Source organism: Ixodes scapularis, unplaced genomic scaffold (assembly GCF_016920785.2).
Source record: "Ixodes scapularis isolate PalLabHiFi unplaced genomic scaffold, ASM1692078v2 PGA_scaffold8__174_contigs__length_109621045, whole genome shotgun sequence".
Lineage (NCBI taxonomy): Eukaryota > Metazoa > Arthropoda > Arachnida > Ixodida > Ixodidae > Ixodes > Ixodes scapularis.
Window position 1 is genome coordinate 454,287 of NW_024609883.1, and position 6,599 is coordinate 460,885.

The window sequence follows — 6,599 nt, forward strand, 5'->3', positions numbered from 1 at the left end:
TACCGAAAACATTACCTACACTGAGGCAAAGAAGCGTTTTGCTTTTGTATCGAAAGGGTCTTATGCCGAGGCCGTGCGCAGGGGACCAGCGCGGCCAGTAGTTTCGATGGGAACGCAGACGTCTCCGGACGACTTGTATCTTCCGTCACGGTCCCCCTCTAAACCCCCGAGAGCGGCGCCAGTGGCACCGCCTCCGAACCGCAAGGTGAATGTTGCTTTGCCAGCATCCGCCCCAGAACAGGAGATGTCGTCTCCTGCTCAACCGGCTGCTTCGACCTCTCGGGGTCGGGGCCTACCTCCCCACCAGAGCCGTAAATGTAGAGAGTTTGGCCATTCATTGGGAAGTATAGGAGACGAATGAGGAGGCGCCATTGGCCAAAAGCGGGCTGGGCGTGTTCCAGGGCGTCTTCAGAAATTCGAATGTGACCAACCAGAAGCCGGAAATAATACCCTGGCGGCGGTCGCAAGAAACAAACCTGATAACTGCATTGGAGTAACTCTCAATGGCTGGAAATGTGGTACACGTGATGTTTCAGTCACGTTAATCCAAAATGATGGTGGAAGGGTGCGACTAGCGGAACGATCGACATGATCCGTACGCCAAGCGCCCAGGGCCGGGAATCTGCCGTCCGAACGGTCACACTCTGTCCGTGCAAAACAGAGTTGCGCGGCGCATTCGTTTCTTACATCTTTTTGCATGATCATGATCAAAACAACATGTGCACCCTATTTTCAACCACAAAGAGTTACTACACTTCACTCTTACGCGTTTATTAAAACCATATACGAACATAGACTTTTGATCAGAATTGTTTACCGCTACCACCGCTAGGGGATTCTTTTCGGCTTCTGGTTGGTCAAGAGAGCATGCCAAGCCCTCTTTACGACTCTGCCGCACGCCCTGACTCTGCCCGCACCTCCCATTGACCAAACTCTCTCAATACACGGCTCTGCTCCCCACACCTCTGCTCCTCAGAGGAAGCCTGGGGAAGTGCCAAAGCAGTCGACCTCCAAGGGCCAGCTGCCAGCAACTGCAGACGAGCCCATGGACGAGGGTGGGTCGAGATCTGATGAGGAGGCTCTCCTCTCAAGATCAGAGTCCACCCCCTCTGCCTCCGGTGACTCTAATCGGAGGCAGAATAACTCCCCCAAAAAACAAAGTGCACCGCGTGTAAAAATAGATTTTAAACCGTAAGGAATATAGCTTTTTAATATAATTTGTATGTTATACTTATTTTGTTTTAAATGTTTAAAAATATAGGTATAGTGCAGTGTAACTGCCGCGGTCTTTTTCGTAACATTGATGATGTCAACTTTTTTCTCGATGAGCTCCAGCCTGTTGCCATCTGTTTACAGGAGACTCATCTTAATAAAACACATACACAGGTACTACGGCGACATCAGGTTTTTAGAAAAGACCGTGTTTCTTGTAACACCTCTTCTGGTGGAGTAGCCGTGGTTGTGCAGAGTGGTATTGCCTGTGCGCCTGTCCCTCTTGCAACCCCCTTAGAGGCAGTAGCAGTTCGTGTTCTGCTTTACCGCCTAATTACTATTGTTTCGCTTTACCTTCCACCAAACTTTCCAGTGCATTTACATGACCTGCAAGGGCTTGTGGGCCAACTGCCACAGCCTTTTTTAATCTTAGGAGATTTTAATGCACACCATTCCATGTGGGGCAGTGCTCGTCAAGACTCTCGTGGCGGTGTCATAGAACGTTTTTTACTGTCATCTGGCCTTTGCCTTTTAAACAAGAGACAACCAACTTTTTTTAGTGCACCTCATAATACTTTTACTTCCATTGATCTTTCCATATCATCACCTACTTTACTTCCTTGTTTTTCTTGGAAGGTTTTAGAAAATCCTTTCGGTAGTGACCATTTTCCTGTAATTTTAGAAAGTTCAGTATCCCTTCCTTCTCTTCGAGCTTGTGCTCCCAAGTGGAAGTTAGATGAAGCCGACTGGGCTTTATTTTCTCTGGAGGCAGTGGTTGATCCCGCTATTTTTTTAGCTAAGTCTCCTGAGCAAGCGACTCTTTATCTTACCAAAAAAAATTATAAATGCTGCTTCTCTGTCAGTTCCCCGAACTTCTGGAAATATTCCCAAGAAATGCAAGCCTTGGTGGAACAAGGACTGTACGACCACCATAAAAGCTCAGAATAAGGCTTGGGGAAGGTTTCGGCAGTACCCGACTGTTCAGAACAAGATTAAATTCAAACAGTGCAAAGCAAAAGCTCGTTGGACACGAAAACAAGCCAAGAGGACCTCATGGGTAAAATATGTATCCTCTCTGAACAGTTTTGTTCCTGCAAAAGAGGTATGGGATCGTGTTCGGAAAATTCGGGGTACTTGCCACTCCTTCAGTATTCCCCTTTTCCCTTCATCATCCCCATCACTAAAAGATCAGGCTGATATTCTTGCTGATCATTTTCGAGAGGTCTTCAGTTCTTCAAATTACAGTACTAAATTTAAAAAGTTCAGGTCTTTGGCAGAAAAACAGCCAATTGATTTCTCTGGAAGTGATAATGGTTACAACCGGCCGTTCACAATGTATGAACTTGAAATAGCCCTTGCAGTAAGGAAGCAGTCAGCACCTGGCCCAGATATGATTCATTATGAACTGCTGAGGCACTTGTCGGCTGAATCCTTGATGAATTTGTTGTCTTTCTTTAATCATTTATGGGCAGCTTCTTGTTTTTGCTGGAAGCAAGCACACATCATTCCCATCTTGAAGCCTGGCAAAGACCCTTCCCTACCAGCAAGTTATCGGCCTATCGCTTTGACTAGTTGTCTAGGAAAAACTTATGAACGGCTTATAAACAGAAGGCTAGTATACATTCTAGAACAAAAGAAAATTTTCGATAAAAACCAGTGTGGTTTTAGAAGAGGTCGCTCAACCTTGGATCACCTTGTCCGGTTAGAGACTTTTGTTTGTGAGGCTTTTGTGAACCGGCAGCATTGCCTTTCTGTCTTTTTTGATTTACAGAAAGCTTATGATACGGCATGGCGGTACGGAATACTTCAGGACCTGTATAGGTGCGGTGTTCGTGGTCGCATGCTGCGTTGCATAAAGGACTTCTTGACAGACCGTTGTTTTCAGGTCCGCCTGGGATCCACGCTCTCGGATGTTTTTACACAGGAAAACGGCGTTCCACAGGGAGGTGTCTTGACTGTTACCTTGTTCGCAATTAAGATCAACAGCCTCGCTGCAGTTATACCACCACCAGTTTTTTATTCATTGTACGTAGACGATGTCCAGATTGCTTTCTCCTCATGCAACTTGTCAATTTGTGAGCGCCAATTGCAGATAGCAATAAATAGGATGAGTAAGTGGGCTGATGAAAATGGTTTTCGGTTTGCACCAGAAAAAACGGTGTGCGTGCCTTTTTCATTACGTTGGGGGTTGTCGCTAGATCCCAGCTTGCAGATGAATGGCACTGACATATCCGTTAGGCATGAACACAAGTTCTTGGGTGTTATTTTTGATAAGAAGCTCACTTTTCGGACCCATCTAAAAGAACTGAAGCGAAAGTGTCTTAAATCTGCCAATGTTCTCAAGGTGCTTGCACACATGTCCTGGGGTTCTGACAGGAGATGCCTCCTGCGACTCTACAACTCGCTGGTTCGTTCCCGCCTCGACTATGGTGCGGTTGTATATGGCTCGGCACGACCGTCATTTTTAAAAATGCTAGATCCTGTGCATCACCTTGGACTTCGACTTGCCACGGGGGCCTTCCGAACGTCGGCTGTTCCGAGTTTGTATGCAGAGACGCACCAAGTGCCACTAGAAAAGCGAAGATAGTTCCTCAGCCTATGCTATAGTTATAAAGTCAAATCTGACCCTGAACACCCATCCTATCGTTGCTCGCAGGTATCTCCTTTTTCACGTCTTTTTGAGAACAAGCCAAGTATAGTACGGCCTTTAAGCCTCCGCATTCAATGCATGTCTGCATCCCTGCAGCTTGCACTTCCTGAGCGTAGCTTGATGACAAAAGTTCGAAGCATTGCTCCTTGTAAGGTGGTGCACTATACCTGTGACTGGTCACTAGCGAAATACAATAAGCGAACTGTTGCACCACTAGTCCTTCAGCAAGAGTTTATGACCTTGCAAGCTAAGTATGAGGACCATGCACAATTCTTCACTGATGGTGCAAAAACTCCACACGTTGTCGGTTCGGCTGTATATTCAGAACACTTTGTAAAAGCTCGACGGCTTCACTCTGTTGCCAGCATTTTTACTGCAAAACTTTATGGTATGCTCATGGTCATTGAATATATATTAGGCAACAACATCAGGAAAGCTATCTTGTTTGTGGACTCCCAGAGTGCTATCCTCTCTCTCTGTTCCCTCAAAGATTCTAAGAATCGGCTCGTGCAACAAGTACGGGTAGAGTTAAACCTGGCTTTCCAAATGGGATACAATATCAAGCTGTGCTGGGTACCAAGCCATGTGGGAATTTCAGGTAATGAGAAGGCGGATATGCTAGCAGCCTCTGTTAAGGATGCTCTGGAAACACCCGTTCAGCTGCCTCAAGAAGATTTTAAACCAGTTCTTAAGAAAGCAATTCATAATGCCTGGCAGCAAGACTGGGACGAAGAAATAAATAATAAGCTACATGTCATCAAACCACGTTTGGAGGTATGGGAGAGTTCGCACCATAGAGACCGTCACCATGAAGTTTTAATGTGTCGTTTGAGAATTGGACATTCACGTGTCACCCATCGACACCTTCTTTGTGGTGAGGACACCCCAGTCTGTGAGCATTGCGGTGAATTGCTAACAATGCTGCATATTCTATGGCACTGCAAATTCTTTGATCAAGAACGTCGAACAAGTTTCCCTTCACTTTCTGGATACCTTCCATTTCATCTAGCCTTTTTACTAGGGGATCAACCTTTAGTTCCTTTTGGTCATATTTTAGATTTTCTTAAAAAAACTGGCTACCTGCACCAGTTATAGATCCTCTGCATAGTAATTCCTTCCTTTTACTATAAAGTATTTTAATTATTCCTTTGGCGCAGCATGGCCTATGTTGCTTTTTGCGCCATTAAACACCTAATAATCGATCAATTAAACTTACTGTTATGCAAGAGTATACACCAACTCAACTCTCCTACGTCACGCCGCGGTGGTGGCGCGTCGGACGCACTTCCGGTCTGGGGCGGTGGGCAGAAGTCGCCGTGCAAGACATGCATTCTTGTGTTCTTTTCGGAGAAACCAGACAAAAAACCTGCGTTCTCGTCAAAATGCTGCGACGGGGGTGGTGCCAAAAGAGTCTGGAAAGGTTTGAGATCAGTTTTCATGTGTTTCTGCCCGCTCCGTTCGTCCGAGTACGTGGATAGTAGCCGTGAAAAGGGTAAACCAGATGCTGTCGAACTACGATTGCTTGTGCGGGCAACACTTTGTGGTCGCCAGATGTATTTTTGATCCAACATTAACGAGAGAAAACCGCCAAGTTGTCCGGGCCCCCCGCGGGTTCAGTGCGTCTTCAAATTCACACGGCCGCCTGATCGTTCGACCTTTCGTTTGCTCTTTCGAACTTGTCTGCTTTTTGTCGTCTGCTCGTTCAAACAAAAGCGGCCCGTAGACCAAACTTTGACCCGGTGATTGCAATAAGAACTAATTGCAGGCCTCAAACGACTTAAGTAGGCTCGGTGTAAACAGTACATACAAGATGTTGATCGTTGGTACCAGTGGCCATCACCGACTTGTTACGCTTGGTCTGTTTCCGCTGCCGAATTTCAGTATCGACGTCGATCATCGTCGCTACCTTCTACACTTTTGCAGCACGAGCGACGTCGCAACCGAAAATATCTAGAAGATTCTCATCGTGGTTTTGGCGTCCATTCGGTGGCGTTCACGCGAATGAATCGCCGCACGTCAAATTATTTACGCAAAGTTTATCGGTGTAACGAGCCTTGATAGTTTCGCTCAGGCGATTAAAATGGTAATACATTGCGATGGGGACGTAGATTCGACAATTCCAACGCGAAAAAGAGTTGCAGACTCACACAGACGCCGACAACGTGACATTTTAAAGGTTTGTGGACGCGGGACGCGGTGCTTCTAGTCCGCACTCTATTTCGCATGCGTTCAAACTGTCGTCTGCTCTTTCAAACTTGTATGCTTTTTGTCGTCAGCTCGTTCAAACGACAGCGGCCCGTAAACCAAACGTTGACCCGGTAATTGCGATAAGAACTAAGTGCAGGCCTCAAAACACATTTGAAGGTTGGTTGGGAGCTAAGTGTAAACAGATACAAGACGATGTTGATCGTTATCAGTGGCCATCACCGACTTGTAATGCCCGATTCTACTTGCGGTTTTCAGTATTGACGTCCACCATCTCACCTACGGTGCACGCTTTTGCAGCCCGAGCGACTGCGCGACTGAAAATAGCGAGATGAATCTCATCGTGCAAGTCAGGCTTTAGCGCCCATTCTGCGGCGTCCACGTGAAATGAATCGCCGCATGTCAGATTATTCACGTAAAGTTTTGCCTCGTTAACTTTGCTGAAGCCGCTCAAGTAGTCAGACATTGTTAGGAGGACGTAAAATCAACAATTTCAACGCGAAAAAGAGCACGGGGACTCCCACCGACGCCG